At 57.5% G+C, this 16,506-nt stretch overlaps 1 long non-coding RNA gene across 1 annotated transcript in view; it reads right to left on the bottom strand.

Annotated features, from left to right (window-relative positions):
* LOC120863873 overlaps nt 1-4,129 on the bottom strand; it is a 27,811-nt gene extending 23,682 nt beyond the window's left edge. The window contains exon 1 of the long non-coding RNA XR_005721097.1: nt 4,055-4,129. This is a non-coding gene — a long non-coding RNA (uncharacterized LOC120863873). The remainder of the gene's footprint in view (nt 1-4,054) is intronic.
* Between the last annotated feature and the right edge of the window lie 12,377 nt (nt 4,130-16,506).

Raw genomic sequence — 16,506 nt, 5'->3', positions numbered from 1 at the left:
CAGGAGATATGCCATCTCACTTCAGGAGATATGCCATCTCACTTCAGGAGATGGCTTCAGAGAAATGTTCCCACTGGAGAACTCCTGCAAGGGGCGGGCAGGGCGGGGGGCAGGGGGGCAATGTGTTAAGGGTGCCTGTAACAGCAGAACTGGAGAGAGAGAATCCAGGGCAGGCCCAGACTTTGTGCTCCAAAGTCAAAGAAGTAAGTCTTCTGAAGGAAAGAAGTGGCAGACATGCTTGACGTGGCCCCAGAAGATGAACCCTCATTGGGAAGAGTAGAGAAGAGACATTTCTGTCCAGCAGAGCAGTTGTCCTGTCAGTGGGGTATTGCAAGGGGCCACAGACACTTGCAGGAGGGCTCCCCCACCCCACCCCCAGGGAGGATCTAGCTCCTCCTTCCTTGGAGTCTGATGCTCAAGAGTAAATCAGGTTGGAGGTATCAGGTGCCCTCTTATCTGGCCATCAAGCTTTGGGTCTGAGATGAGCCCTTCCTGGCAGCCCTCCAACCTGGATTTTTATATAGAATTCAGGTGAGACGTCTACTTGCCCATCTCCACAAGGGAATTCCTACTCCTTTTCCTGACATGGCCCTGAGTACCACTTGGAAGAGGGCAGCTGACCTAAATGACTAAAAGGAGTCCTGCACGTGAAGATCTGGGCACAGGAAGGGATGGAGGTGAGCCTGGATGCTGGAGAAACAGAAGGGAGGCCACCATGGCCAGGGCCCACACAGAGCTGCAGATAGGCAAGGGGAGGGTCGTGCTGGGGCTGGAGGCTGTGGCCATTGCTGCGGCTGCTGTGCATGTATTCCAGGAGCTGCCTTCCAGGCATGCGGTAGGTATGCACTTTCTTATCCTCTTGAGTGGGGCCATAGTTCTGGCCGTTGAATTGTGAGTGGAAGTGATGTCCTTTCTAGGCTGAGCCACTGATTGGGGGGAGGGTGTACCTCCAGAGCTCGCGTTTCCTCTCCCTCATGGGAGAGTGGCTGCTTTGTCAGCCCGAGTCCTTGAGTGAAGAAGATCTGGAGCAGTGGACCCATGAGAAATAAATCTTTGTTGACTTAAGCCACAGAGACTTGGGGGCGGTTACTACAACACAACCTAGTCTATCATGACTGCTACACACACCATCTTATTCCAGCTGAAGAGAGGGGGCCAGAACTGAATATAGAAAGAGACCCTTTCTTTTCCTGTACCCCAAACCTCATTCCCAAGTTCTCATCCCAAAGCAAAAACTGCAGGATGAAATTTAAGGAGCATGGACATTGAAATCAAACCTTGCACAGAGTCATCTCAGCTAACCTCACAATCATCGAATAAGATTGGCCCTGGGCATAGGGTTCTTTCCTCCCCCAAGCCTCAATGACCTCATCTATAAAATAGGTATAATAATGTTCATTTAATAGGATTCCTTGTCAGGATCAAAGCAAGTGTAATAGACACAGCAGAGTCTAGCACACACCATTAGGACATCATCTTATACCCTAGCCCCAATCCCAGTCTTTCATCCTCAACTACTTCCCTCCAGTACCCAAATCCTAGTCCCTAATCATCTTCCCATAATGGGGGCTGAAAATGAAGATTCTGCTATTTTTTCACCTCTCTCACCCATTTCTTTCCTGAAAGTGGGATGAGGTATAGTGTCAGAGGGAGCAGCCTGGGCACACTGCTCCCCACAACTCACACACACAGTCCTGTTGGGTAGATCAGGGCCCCGTGACACAGTCTATGCACAAGCAAATCGCAAAGCAGAGTTCAAAACCCAGAGCTGGTGGATATTTGTGGACATTTTCATCTGGGCTTACATGAAATTAATTTTTTTTTAATTTTTAGTTAAAATTTTTAAATTTAAAAAAACTTCATATACAATGGCTTCTACTGAAAATTTGGAAGATGTGGCCCCATTGGGCCCCACCCTCTCAACCTGGCACCTGGAAAAGAACCAGCTGCGCCTGGAGATGGGACCCTGTGCCCAGTCCCTCCTTGGCACTGAAGTCCAGCATCTATAGATACCTAACTGGACACTGTCTGGTGTTTTTCACAGCAGAGTTAAGAGGAAAGCAAAACATTTCTCACAACCCTTCTCTCTCAAAAGTGGGAAACAAAAGACAGACCGAGAGAGGGCCTCGTGTTTCAAGAAATATAGGAGAGCTCGTATCTCTTTGTGGAAGCGAAGACCATTCTTATGTCGCCCAGCGTGCAGCATCAATTGATTATATATCATCGACTGGCCTTTTAGAATGCCCATCGACTACAGGCATTTTAGTTTGCGACCCTGCCCTTACCCTTCTCGTTCTCCTCCCGACAGAGTAGGATCTTCTTTTTCTAACCACTCTCCTTGTGCACATGGTGCGCGTCCGTCATTTCCTTTCTCCTTCAAGGCAACCCTCTGTTTATTTAAACCCGATTAGGGTATGGGGGTGGGGGAACAGGAGGCTCCAGCAGCAGTCGTTGCTGGAGGCTCCGGGAGACACCGTGACTTGCCCAAGGTCACAGAGCTAGAAGACGGAGGCCCCTAGACTCTACCCCCAGAACTCTCTAGCTCCCAAAACCCTTCACGCCCACGTCTCCTGCGAGGTGCGCGCTCCGAACGCAAACACTGCACGTCTTGTTGATGCGCTGCGTCCTAGCGTTGTTTTCTTTAGGTAAACGGTGCCGTGGGGTTAGAGAAACCTAGGATCACTCTGAGGCCCACCTGGTTCTGTGGCTGGGACTGCGGGTGGCCCGTAGTCTGTCCTACCCGCGTACCTCTGCGCGCGGGCCAGGGCCCGGGAGCTTCCCGCAGTCCCCCTATCCGAGCCGCGGGCTGGGTGGCGTAAAGCAACACGCTGAAAGCCTCGGAGCATGGCCGGGAGGTGCGGAGTACGGTGGGGTGGGGGAGAGGGCTGCGCGGAACCGTCACCGGACACCGCTGTCCCTGGCCGCTGTCTGCAGCTTGGCGCCGCGCCGGGATCGCTGCAGCCCTGGGCCCCTCCCGGGCCACCTGTGCGCTGGCTGGCGGGCCCGGGAGAACCCGGATCCCGAGAATCGATCCACTCCGGGTTTCAGACTTTTGGCCGGTCCCTTGAGATCGCGCAGGGAGGTGGGAGGCCTCCCGCCCACCACCCCAGCCCCTCCCTGGGGGAGCCTCGGGCAACGCCGAGAGGGATCCCCAGAGCTGGGGGTGGCCCGTTCGCGCGGCGCGGGGCTGCTGGGCCCCTCCTTCCTTCCCCCGCCCCGCCCTGACGCCGCCCAGCTCCGTCGCTCCAGTCCGGGTTTTGCGGCGCCCGCCGGCCCGCTCCCCGGCTGCGGGCTCCGCGCGGCGGCTGGCTCTGTGCGCGGCGCGGCTGGCGCTGCGCTCCGCCCCGGCTGCATTGCTGCGCTCCCGGTGCCCAGGGGAGGCACGCGCCGCGTGCGCCCCGCAGCCGGCCGCCTGGAGGCAGCGCAGTCCGCTGGCATGGGCCCCGGGGGTGCCCGGGGCCGGGGCTCTGGGCTGAGGCGCTGAAAGGCGCCCTCCTGTCCGCGGGGCCCCGCGCCCGGCCCGCCCGCCTGCCCGCGGCCATGGCCGTCCTGTCCGGCCTGTGGCCAGCGCTCCTGGGCATAGTCCTCGCCGCCTGGCTCCGCGGTTCGGGTGAGTCACGCGCGCGCTCTGGGGAGGCTTGCGGGGGACCGTGCGCGCGAATGCTCGCTGCTCTAGGGGCCTCTGACCCGCGCTGCCGGACCGGGTTGGGAGCCCCCCGAGGCCAAACTTTGCGAGGCGGGACGCGGGGGCCGCCTGTCGCTGCTGCGCAGCTTCCCTGCGCGCTTCGCCGGAAGCCTGGGTTCTGCCAAGTCCAGGAGCAGCTGTCAGCGCGTGGGGCTGGCGAGTGTAGAAGCCCCACGCCTCTAGGCGGGGGAAGTTTGCTGGTTGCCCGGCCCCAGCGCAGGGTTGGGGGTTTAGATCAAAGCCCCGGGGAGTCTGGCTTGGCCGGTTAGCCGGTGAGAGGGTTTTGACCACATCCCAAGTGCCCAGGAAATTGAGGACGGGGTTTAAGATACCGTTTCCCGGCAGCATCTGCCCCAAACAGCTACTCACAATTCCCAGCTTGGCACCTGGCCGCTGCCCACGTCCGGAACACAGCGTCCTCCTCTGTCCCCGCCACACACTCTCGCACACGCGCACACTCAGGCGTGGAGGCGCAGACACCAGCCCGCGAGCCCTGGCAGTCCTGCACGGTAGAAGCACCAGGGCCCCGGGCGGCACTGTGGCTCCTGGCCTTCCTGGCGCATAGGGGCCAGAGTTGTGTGTGGGGAAGCTCTACCGCTCTCCCCACTCTGTTTCTCTGCACAACCCTTCTCCCTCCCCTCGTGTCCCTTTGGCCACCCTCACCTGCCCCATAACTCAGCCCTCAGCCCACTCCTGGGGGTGGGAGGAGTTCCCCTGCATCCTTTGTCTGCTCTCCCCGAGCTTCCTTCCACCTAGGCTGAGTTGTTGGGGCCTCCTGATGGCTGCCCGCCCCCCTGCACTTAGCAGAGCTGAGCACCTGTATGGACGGGAGGGGGTCATTTGTGTGATCAGGGGGGCATAGAGCTTGCCCTAGCAATTCTTGATTCTTGCAGCCCTGAGACCCTGGGGGCTGCCGCTGAGCCTGGCCAGGCCATTGTTAATCCCAGAGGTGTCAGAAGGGAGCACTGGGGTTCCTGAGAAAGGAAGCCAGACTGACTGGAGAGGAATGAGTGAAAGCTCAGAAAGCAGCCTGATGATTGAGGCCGATGTCCGTTTCCTTCAAGGGTCTCTGCGTAGTGCATCCTGCATCCACTGGCTAGCCGCCCTCCCCACCCTGTCCCCTTCAGTCTTCCCTCCCTCACCCCATCCACTCTCCTTTTCCATCCCCACAGCATCCCCCCACCGAATCCTCACTTTAACAAACCCCTCTGCCCATGACCTCCCCTCTGCATCTGGGAGATTGCACTACCACTGGGTGTGGGTTCCTGTTGCACACACGTGTGTGTTAGGAGTAAGTGTGCATTACTCAGGGGGCACGGGTTGAGCCACTGACTGTGGTGAGCTGGGGGGTGTTCATGCCCCGCACACGGAGGGGAGGTGTTGCTAGATACCCGGTAGGGGCCCAGGGCTTGTTTACTGAGTCAGATGCATGCGGGAAGGTTGCGTGGTCATATCTGCATGTCGCCCCCGTGAGCACGTGTGAGGGCTCTGGGCTGGCATGTGTGCCCTGGCGATGACGGGGGCTGGTGATATGTGCAGCCCGGGTATGCGTGTGGCCAGATGAGCGTGTGTGGTGGCAGGCCCGCTGCACGTGTGTGACGGTTGTGAGCAGTGGCACAGGTGAGCATGTGTAGATGAGAGGGTGATGGGTACTGGTGAGTCCGGGTGCCGCAGCCCTGGGGGGTGCTGCATGGATCCCTCAGGAGGACATAGAGTCCAGGAACCGCATCCCAGGGCCCTGGGGCACCTGTTGGGGCCTTGTGCAAGGTTGCCCAGGGCACTGGCGGGTGGGCACCAGTGCCGCAGGGCTGCCCTGGAGCAGAGCCTGCCTCCGGCATCAACCCTCAGGCCTGTGTGAGGGGCTGCTGAAAGGTACAGGGTCCTTCTTGTCATTTCGGGCTCCTTTACTGCTGGCCCCCACAGGTTCTGGGCACGTGTGCCCAGCAGGCTGGCCCTGCGCTGACCCTGGCTCCTCCCGCATCGTCCATTCAGCTCCTTGGCAACAGCAGCCAGTGAAAAATGGGTCTGAGGGAGGGACAGCCAGCCAGGCTGCAGGGGCGCTGAGGGCCAGCAGGGTCAGAGCCTCCTGCTCCCCAGGCCAGGCGCCCACCCTCTGTCTAAAGCCTGTCCCTTGGCACACTCACCCAGGCAGGTCCTCTCTGTGCCCCCACACACAGAAACCACCTGTCTCACAGGCTTTTCCCATTCATACCCGCTCACACAGCTGGCACCTGCCTCCCCGCCCCTGTGGGCTGCACACACCTGCAGGCCTCCTGGTCTCAGATCTCTGCACTCCTGAGGGGAGGGGCCCATGGGGAACTGGACCTCCTGAAGGGGGGGGGCCTGGGGGGCATCCCTGAGCCGTGGTCACTTCCTCAGCCCATCTCCCACCTAAAGGGTTGATCCAGACCCACTTTCCACCCCCCATCAGCTGGGGTCATTGGTTGCTGGGAGGAGGTCTTCATTCTTCAGGGCTAAGAGATACTCTGCTCTCACTCACCATGCCTTGGGAGGGGGGTCTGCTCTTTGGTGGCCCCCCAGGCACCCACAGGAGAGGGCTGGTCCTCTGGCCCTCCTGATTCTCCTGCCCTGTGCTGGGAGGAAATTCCTTTAGGAGCCTGGGGACTGGCACTGATGCAGGTACCAGACCCCCAACCTAGACACACTGATGGACCTGGTTCCTAGGAGCAGCCAACTTTGGCCTCAGCCAGGGGCCAGGGGACTTCCCAGGTAGCGCTAGTGGTAAAGAACTCACCTGCCAGTGCAGGAGATATAAGAGACACAAGTTTGAATCCTGGGTGGGGAAGATCCCCTGGAGAAGGGCATGGCAACCCACTCCAGTATTCTTGCCTGGATAATCCCCATGGACAGAGGAGCCTGGTGGGCTACAGTCCATGGGATCACAAAGAGTTGGACATTACTGAAGTGACTTAGCATGCATGCACAGGGGCCAGGACTCCCTTGTCTTACAACCCTTTCTCTTGCCTTGCGCTGCTCTGGGCCCCAGACCTGCAGACTGAAGCCATAAAGTCTCAGAGGCAGAAGCTGCCCTGAGCCAGGTATGAGGGATTTCTCCAGGCAAGGACCCTAGTGCTGGGCTTGGTTGCCTCCTGAGAACAAGTATACAGGCGCACACACACACACACACACACACAAACGCACACGCACACGCATGCATGCACACACACATTGTTTCGTGCACATGCCCAGACCTGCTCTTTCCAGGCCAGCCCTCTCCTGCAGTCTGTCCTCCCAGGCCCCCTCCCCCTTTCCCCCAGCCAGGGGCGGGAAACCTTCGAGCCTCTCTTGGCTCTAACCTTCTCCTTCACGCTTCATGTCTAATCTGTCACCAGGTCCTCCAGCTCAGCCCGACTTGTGACTTTGCTCATGTCCCTCTCCTCCTTTGTCCCTCCCCACCCCAGCCCTTTCCCCCTCACCTTTCTCACCTGGGCTGGTGCCGTGGCCACTCCTCACTCCCTCCCTCCTCTGCATCCTCTACCTAGACTGATGCCGCCGGTGCCCGGGCTAGAAAGCACGAGAACACCTTCTGTGGCACCCCAGTGGCAGCAGGTAAAGTCTGAACCCCGAGCCCAGGAGCCCTTAGGGAAACACCTGCAGCACACACATCCCGGGGCAGACATGTTGGCAGGTTAGGCGTCCTCCTTGACTCTGGCCATCCACACTCCCAGACAAGCTCTGGCTTCCACCCACTATATTTCCCATGCCTTGCAAAACGTGGTGCCCCCTCCCCCTACCAGCCAGCCATGATCCCCATCCTATACCCCAGCATCCTCAAATTCTGGTCAGGGCCATGCCAAGCCCTCACTGCTGCTGCCAGTCCCCACTGTGCTGTGCTCTTCTCAGCCTCCAGCTTCAATCTAGCCCCCTCCAAGAGGCCTCCCCCACTCCTCCTAAGACCTGTGAGGGGGCCATGGCCCACTGGTAAGCGCCAAGTGGGCTCCAGGACAGAGGCACTGACTCTTTAGCCCAGGAGTGGCCTGGGGCAGCTGCCAGGGGCAGCTGCCAGAGACATCTGGGGCGGGGAGGCACCTCCTCACTCGAGCCAAGGCTTCCTACAAGTATTGCCATTGTCAATGGCACCATGACCCTGTTTTCAGCCCCCAACATGCTCCAAGTCACAGCCAGTCAAATGCTTATTTCTCTCTTTATTTCCTCTGCTTGAGTTTGAGTTCTCTGGCTAGACAAGGGGGCAGTGGGATGGGCGCTGTGGCTGGGGAGTGGGGAGAAGTTTGCTCTGTCACCTCGCAGCTTTCCTCATCCCCCCCCATCTCAGTCATCCCTGTGCCTAAACACAGACTGCCCTGCTCCAGGGTGGCTGGCGATGTCTCCTGTCCAGGGCCAGGACCGGCTAGCTGATGCCCCCACACAGATGGCAAACCAGCTCCCTGGAGCCTGTGTTGTGGGTCCCTCACAGGTGCGCCCATGTCTGTGGAACAGGAACCTTGCCTGCCCCAGCCCTCCCAGGCATAGATGTTTCCAGGTCTTCTCATGTGAATAATGTAATTCTGGGTCCCAGACCTGCAAACTCCAGCCCCTGGAAGGTGGGGCTGAGAGGTTCCCCGCTCCGGTAGTACCCATACTGACCCTGACCATCTGTCCGAGTGGCCTCTTCCTCGGGCCCCACTCCAGTGCTCAGGGCTGGCATTGACACCAAGACTGGAGGTTCATTGAGCACCAAGCAGGGCTCCCAGTTCCCAGATCCAGCAGAGCCCCACCCCTGGGCCCCAGTACTCCTCACCACCCAGATGGGCACCCAGCTTCCTGCAGTCAATTCTGCTGACCCAGCTCTCCATTCCCCTTGTCTGCTCCCATGAGAGTGGCATTGAAGGGTCCTCCTGTGATTCCCTGGTGGCTCAGATGGTAAAGAGTCTGCCTGCAATGTGGGAGACCCGAGTTCCATCCCTGGGTCAGGAAGATCCCCTGGAGAAGGAAACAGCAACCCACTCAGTATTCTTGCCTGGAAAATCCCATGGCTGGAGGAGCCTGACATGCTACAGTCCATAGGTTTGCAAAGAGTCACACACGGCTGAACGACTTTACTTTTACTTGTTTTCCTGCCTCTGGGGAGCCTGTAAGGTAGAGTGGAAAGGTCAGGACTTTGGAGGCAGACAGGACAGGCCAGGTTTCAGTCTAAGCCACCTGACCTTGGATGAGAAAATTTTTTCTCCCCAGCCTGTTCCCACCTTTGGAGAATGGGGTCACCTCTGCTCCCTGGGGTTAGAGTAACGAGTTGATGGGCAACACTGAGCACCCAGGTGCACCCCAACATGGAGTGGGTACCTGTGTGCCTCCTTCCTCCATTTTCCCTGGCATTGAAGGGAAGTGAGTTAGGACAGGGTGGGGTCTTAAGCTGTGTCAGGCTACAACCTCATACATAAGAGAGAAGACCATCTCTATAAACTGTTTCACTTCTTGCTGCCCCTGGGAGAAGTCATTGCTTCTAGTTGGAAGAAGCCTCCTACCCACCCTCCATACCACCCCTTGCAGGGCACCTGCTTCAGACCCTTGATTCAAACACCAGTCCCCCCCGGGTACAAAGAACTTTGGAGTTCTGTGAAGATGGTGATTTGGGCCTAGTTTGTCCTGGATCTGCGGTGACCAGCTCTGACACACAGAACATAGCAGCAAAGCAGCGGTGGGCACCCTAGATGCAATTCAATTCTGGTTCAGACTCTGCCATTGGATTGCTGTGTGACCCTGGACAAACCACTTAACCTCTCTGGGCTGTCTTCCTCTGTATGCTAACGGGCTGGGCTAGATAACTACTGGGGGCTATGCCCAGAGAGGCTGCCTCCTGAGCCCAAGATAGACTGTGCACTCAGCAGCAGGTTCCCCCAGGAACTGTTCACACCTGCCCAGCACCTGCCAAAGCCACCAACCACGCTGGCAGCAGCTGCCTGTGTTGCCTTGGAACCAGGTGGCTGTTGCAGCAGGGCCGAAGGTGACTATGACATAGAGGTGGGAGCTGGGAGTTCCAGCGCCCTGGCAAGGAAGCCAGGTCCTGTTTAGCTGGTTGAACACCCCCCAGTGGCAAAAACAGGCCTTCGCAGGATCCCCAGAAGGTCATCGTGCCAGTGCCTGAGGCCTACCCCCTTCCCGGGGACTGACAGAAGATGCCGCAAACAGCCTTTGGCCCCCTGGGAGCCAGAACCCCAGGCATGTGTCGGAGGTGGTAGGGTGGTTGAGTTGGCAGGCTCTGGGGTCTGGGTTTGGAACAGGACTTCAACGAGGGTGAGGCAAGGGAGGGGCCTAGGATGCAAGATTTAAGTCGTGCAAGTGCAGGGTCTGACCCTGAGAGCAAAGACTTCCTTACGTCTGTGCTCTCGACACCCTCTGCCTCACCCTAGCCCTGGCCGTGGATGTAGCTCCTCCCTGTACTCCTTCATTTCTTGTCTCTAAAGTATCACGTGTGCATGCGTGCTAAGTTGCTTCAGTCGTGTCCAACTCTGTGTGACCTCGAGGACTGTAGCCCACCAGGTTTCTCTGTCCATGAGATTCTCCAGGCTGAGTGGGCTGCCATTTCCTCCTCCAGGGGATCTTCCCCACCCAGAGGTCGAACCCGCGTCTCTTATGTCTCCTGCATTGGCAGGCGGGTTCTTCACCACTAGCACCATCTGAGAATCAGCCAAAATATTATAAAAGGACCTAATTCACAGGGTCCTTGTGTGGATTAGGCAGATTGACGCATGTCCATCCTGGCATACAGGAGGTGCTCAATAAATGTGAGCAATTGAGGTGACGGATAAGGCAAAGGGCACTGTTCCTTCCTCTCCTCTTCTATAGAGAGTGGGGGAGCCCTCCCTCTTTGTGGAAGAGGGTGCAGCTAGGGGTCCAGGAAAGAGGGCAGAGGCCTGGGGATGGGGGGCTGGCCTGTTGTCTTTTCTCTGCCCCCTTTGAGGGATGACAGGGGTAGGGCGGTGATCAGAAGTCCCCTGCCCCTCTCTCTCTCCAGAGGGAGAGTGGTCATTGGCTGGGCCATCCCGGCCCTGTTTGAGATGGAGGAGACAGGGAGATTCATGGCCATCAGGAGAGGCCTAGGTGGCAGTTGTTCCCCAGAGTAGGCCACAGAGGGCATATTTGAGGTCCCACTTAGATGGGGAAGGGGACTCAACTCCCTGCCTGTCCACAGTGAGAGCACCAAGGGGCAGTGTCCTGATGGGTGAGTCCCCCAGATTCAGGCCCCTCCCCACGCCAGGATGTCAGAGCTGTGTCCCTCTGGAAGGCTCGGGGTCACCTTGAGCTCCAGGCGAATGCCTGGCTGAGGTCTGGGGAGGGGCAGTCAGTCTAGACTGATCCTTGGAGAGGGAGCTCTGGCCCCGGTAACCCACCCCTACCGTAGACCTCTCCAGCCAGGGGGGCAAGTGGGACTCCCCGTGCCGCACCCCAGCAGGTTTAGCCCAGAGCCTGCAGGGAGATACACCCCGATTTAGACCCTACCCCCTCCTTACTGGAGCACGGACCAGATGGAGTTGAGAGGCTGTTGGTTTTTCCCATATCCGCATCTTTCCAGCCCTTCTCTCCCCCTCCCCCACCAAAATAAAAAAGGGGGGTGACGGGCACTGGCAGGTAGGAATGATTCCTTATCGTCCCAGCGTGACCGGAGCCTTCCCCTCTTCCCAAACAACCCCCACCACGTTGTCCGGCATAGCTCGGCGGCCGGGGGTCCGGGGCTAGCGGCAAGCCTCCCGCTGGGCGGGCGAGCTGCGGGGCACGTGAGCGGCCTGGGGCGGCAGGTGCCCGAGCCAATGGGAACCCGAGCCCAGGGATTAGCAGTTAGACGCGGCGCCCGCCCGGGCCCTGGGGAGGGGCGCGCCCCGGGGGCCATCCTGGGAGAAGGGGCACCGCGAGTCCAGTTCCACGGCCTGGGCCCCGGCCTCCGCCCACGCCCGGCGCGGGGTAATGAGTGCGCGGTAAACTCGGCGGCCGAGCGGGGAAGGGGCGGGATCCCTCCGCCTGCCAGCCCTCCCGCGGCCGCCCGCCGGATTAGCGGCTCTTTGTTCGGGGCCTGTTAACAAGTTCCTGGCTGAGCGCTCGGCTGCCGCCCGGGGAGCAGGCGTCCAGCCTCCGGGCACGGCAGCAAGGCGGCCTCTGCGGCTCCTCGGTTCCCGCGCTCGCCCGGCTGTAGCTCTCACCCCCGCCGCTTGCTCCCGGATCGCCGGAGACGTGGCCGGGCAGTGGGCCCCTCTGGCGGCCTGGTGGGAGTAGCGCTTCCAGAGCGCTCCCCCGGCTGACCTCGTGGCGGAGAGGAGGAGATTGCTGGAGCACCTCCCGTAGGCGTGCGCCGCTGGGGTTCGTCTCATTTTCCAGATGTGGGAGGGCACGGCTTCCCGAGGTCCCGCGCTGCCATGCTAGGCAGGCCTGGGGTTTCAGGATGGGGTTCGGATGTCTCCTCCTTCTGCTAAGAGGATTTGAAGCCTGGGGCGGGAATAGGAGGAGGCTTCGGAATCAGGAACTGTCACATCGATGGTCATAATTACCTTGGTGATGGTGGCAACCTGTCCAGTGCTGGACTCTACCGGCATCTTGTGATCAGAACCGCAGGACAACCCAGGAGGTAGGTGAGGTTAGTCCCATTTGTTAGATGAGAACATTGAGCCTTAGAGAAACAGCAGAGCTGGGACTTTGTTACTGCTTGGCCTCACCTCCCCCACCCACAGCAGCAAGGAACAGAACAGAGTCCCATATGTCCATTTACTGTCAGGGCCTTGTCTGGTGTCCCGAGAGTCACAGGACCTTGCTTCTCTGCATGATCTTGGGCTAATCCGAAGTCTGCATGTGTGCTAAGTCTCTTCAATCCTGTCTGACTTTTTGTGATCCTATAAACTGTAGCCAGCCAGGCTCCTCTGTCCATGGTATTCTCCAGGCCAAGAATACTGAAGTGGATAGCCATGCCCTCCTCCAGGGGATCTTCCCAGACCGAGGATCGAACCTGCGTCTCTTAGTTCTCCTGCATTGGCAGCCAGGTTCTTTACCACTTGCTCCAGCTGGGAAGCCCTAATCCCCTGTCTCCCAGAGCCCATTTTCCCCCTACATCCTGCCTCTTCATACCACCCTGCCACCAGGGTACAGGCTCTTTCTAAACCTGGGCTGGGATGTCCAGGTCACAGGACTTTAATTATAAAAATCCCTGGGGGTCAGCTTTCCAACTTAGCCAGGGCCACACACACACAGGGTGGCTGGGACTGTTCAAAACAACTTTCTTACATAAGATGAATCTTTTGTGGGAAGCTCCCCTAGATAGTTCTTGACTTTTCCTTCTGGGGCCACAGTGGGTGGATTCTCCCTTTTCAGTTACTTAATACAAGGCCCCATCTGCCCTTTCCCAAGTCAGGCACCTCCTGTCCACTCAGCTGTTCCTCATGTAGCAGGTTCCAAGTCCCCTTCTCTATCTCCAACGTCTTTGTTAGCTTCTCTGGATATCAGTCCCAGGAGGGCATCCCACTGTGACACAATGCCCTGGCACAGACTATCGTAGGAGACTAAGTGTGTTTGTTGCAAATATTGGAAAACCCAACCCAAATGGCTTAAGCAAAAAAAGGGAGCAGGGAAGGATTTTTTGCCACGTGTAACTGAAAGGCCAGGGGTAGCTCTGGCTTCAGGCATGGTTGGATCCAGGGAAAATGTGTGACCAGGATTCACCCCTCATCTCTGCTCTGGCAGGAGAGGGAAGTGTGGCTGCCACTCTCCAAAAACCTTTCCTCTCACAGTCCCAAGATAGCTGCCAGGAATTATCAGAACTACATCCTTGCAGGCCCAATCCAGGAAAAAGTGAGAATCTCTCTTCCCTTAGCCATCCAACAAAAGTCCTAGCCTCTCCTCATTGTTCCAACTCAAATGCTGTCAGAATGAGCCAGTCCCCACAGCCAGTGGTTATGGTCGTGCAGGTTAGCTTGGGCCCAAGCCACCCATGTCGCTGTCGTATTACCAAGGCTGTTACTCACAGCTTCTTGTCCAGGGAGAAGGGATGGGCACACGATCCTCAGATTAACCAGTATGCTATCAGTGCATTTTATCCAAGTATTTAATAAAAATCCTCACTAGCTCAAAGGGCACAGCCTGAGGCTCAAAGGTGAAGACCCAACTGTGGGGCAACATTAGTCATTTAATCGGCTGTGTTAGAAAACAATGCTGGCCATTCCAAAGATTTTGCGTTCCCTTTAATGTTGTTATCACCTGGTTTGTGCATCTACATTTGCTGATCTTGAGATATGTTATCAGGTACCTGGCTGAAGTCCAGGCACACTGTCTCCAGTCCGGGCCTAACCTATCAGAGCAGTAACTCTATGATAAGGGAAGCTGGTCTGGTGTGATAGGTCTTTGGGGGTCCCAGCTTGTCTCCCACTGTCCCTTGGTCATCTGAAGCTGGCTCAGATGTGCTACCAGAACCATGCCTGGGGTCTGCATCGGGTTCACTAGGATGGGGCTGTTGCAGTGGACAACTGGTGTTGGGTTTGTATCTGTCCAGCTTCCGTTCCTGGGCCCGCAGGGACCCTCTGACCTCTCCCTTGGTATGCGCATGGTCAGTATTCAGGGGGCCAGGGCCCAGGTAAGGCAGGGTGGTAGTTTCCCTATGCTGGTTCCTTTACTGCTTCAGAGCCTGCTTTTTAAGCCTCTTTCCCCTTCTCTCAGCAACCTAGTTTCTCACTAGAACTTCCCCCTTTCTGCTTAAATCTGTAAGAATCGGTTTCTGTTGCTTGCAGTCAAAGAACATAGCTGCCGCATCCACCAAATACAGCCTTCTTGCTTCTTTGGCCACAGTCGACTCATCTGCCCCGTGACTGCTCCAGGCCTGTGCCTGGACCTGGACTGTGGTTTATTAGGACCTAGCGGCCTGAGCTCATTCACAGCAGCCACTAAGCCTGTCCTGATCTCACCTCTGGCCTTCAGTGCTTTCTTACTAGTGTTTATCCTGCCTCTCCACTTCAGTGTCCTTAGGTGTAAAATGGTGGGGTGGAGAGGCGGGCCTCCCAGCACCTCCCAACCAGTCAGAAGGCCCACCCTTTCTGGGGCCTCCTCCTCCAAGCCCCTCATGCCCCAGGTTGTGTTGGCATTTCCCACAAACCTCTGCTGGACCTAAGCATAGGCTTCCCAGCTTGGTTCTCCATTCCATGCCTCTCATCAGTGGCACTGTCCTTGGTTGGTGGCCAGCTTTCCATGTTGGGCATGTTTGGTTAGAATATACTGCCCTGACACTTTCTGAGAGTGCTTTCCTTCAGATCTTTTGGGATCACACAGCCAGAGGCCCATCTTTGAGACCCACCCTGTCCTCTCAAGACCCCTTGCTTTTAAGACTCCTGGCTGCACTGAGGGAGCTTGTCTTTGGGGTGAGTTGCCTGAAGCCTGGCACCTATAGGCTAGGATGCCCTTCGGAGGGTGGTCAGCCGCCCCTCCCCAGCAGTGATGTGCTGGTGAATGTTTAACAGTTGGCTCTCCGGGAAGGTGCAGGACAGAGCTGCCAATTTCTATGGTGTAAATACTCCCACGATGGCCTATTTCAAGCTACCAGTGTGATGTTGACCAGCTTGCAAAATTCCAGAAATTTTAACAACAGGCTCTCCTAAGCCAGAATGAGCTGGCTTCAGCATACGGCTTTCCCCTGGTCACCCCAACCCTATGAAGAAGTGGTCAGAAAAAGAGAGTGACAATGGCTCCTTGGGCCCCTCCCTGCTGGATCCATTGACCTCCCCAGCTGTTCAGTGGACTGTAGGATGGGGTGTCAGGCACTAGACGGTTAACAGTCAGGGCTCTGAAACAGAATCCTAAACTGGGTGACCTTAGATAGGTGATTTCAGCTCTCTGTGCCTCGATTTTCTCATCTAGAAACTCTGGATAATGAAAGGCTTCTACTTCGTTAAGGTTGTGAGGATTAAATGAGTTATTCTGTTTAGAACACTTAGCCCAATGCCAGACCCAGGCTGAATGTTCTATAAATGGGAGCTGCTGCCGATGCTGTGTGGACAGCGACAGGGATCTCACTCTTGGCCTCCCTCTGTGACACCCCGTTAAGTGGTGGGGGAAGCAGGTTCTTGGTTGACAACAGTGGCAGGGAGTATCGGGGCAGGACTGTGCAGATCTAGAATCTTGGGAAGGTGCTCATTCGGGGGTGATGGGCATTCATGAGGGGACCGGAGAAGGAAGGTTGATGTAGTGAGAAATGTCTCATCCAAAGGACTTGACCAGCTGAACAGCCTGGAAGCCAGGGTGGGTTCCCAGGACATGCAGAGGAGAGAGGTGGTGGGGGCCACAGCAACATTCAAGAGCCCAGACAGGCCAGGCAAGGACAGCCCATCTGCTGACCTGCAGACTAGATTGTAGCTTCAGGGCTCCCCCTGGCCACACCACTTCCTCTGTTCCCAATTGTGGGTGTCCCAAGGCCAGAGGAGGAGAGGGACTCTGCCTGAGACCTTAGCATGTGGTAGTGCTGGCCAGACAGGGAAGGGAGGGGAAAGAGCACACAGGCATTCCCTGGTGACAGCGTGTGTACAGGGGAGCCAGGAGGCGCAGCCTGGCTGAAGCAGACGGTGCCTGTGGGGGACCAGTGAGCGACAGGGCTGGCTACATCGTTGAGCTGGGGAGTGACAGGCAGTGAGCAGTGTTTAAGGAAGATTAATCTGGCAGCACATGGAGGATGGATGAGAGCAGAGAGAGGCTGGAGGCAAGGAGACCAGCCAGGAGGCTGCAGCGGTCATCCAGGCAAGAAATGACGAGGCCTCCCTTCTCAGGGATCAGGCAGTGGGGATGCAGTCAGAGAGATGGATGTGGGAGACATTTGAAGGGAGGAGCCTCTGGATGTTGCATGT

The sequence above is a fragment of the Oryx dammah genome, unplaced genomic scaffold (assembly GCF_014754425.2).
Source record: "Oryx dammah isolate SB20612 unplaced genomic scaffold, SCBI_Odam_1.1 HiC_scaffold_5, whole genome shotgun sequence".
Taxonomy (NCBI): Eukaryota; Metazoa; Chordata; class Mammalia; order Artiodactyla; family Bovidae; genus Oryx; species Oryx dammah.
Note: the sequence above shows the minus strand (reverse complement) of the source record. Positions and strands in the feature narration are given on the sequence as shown.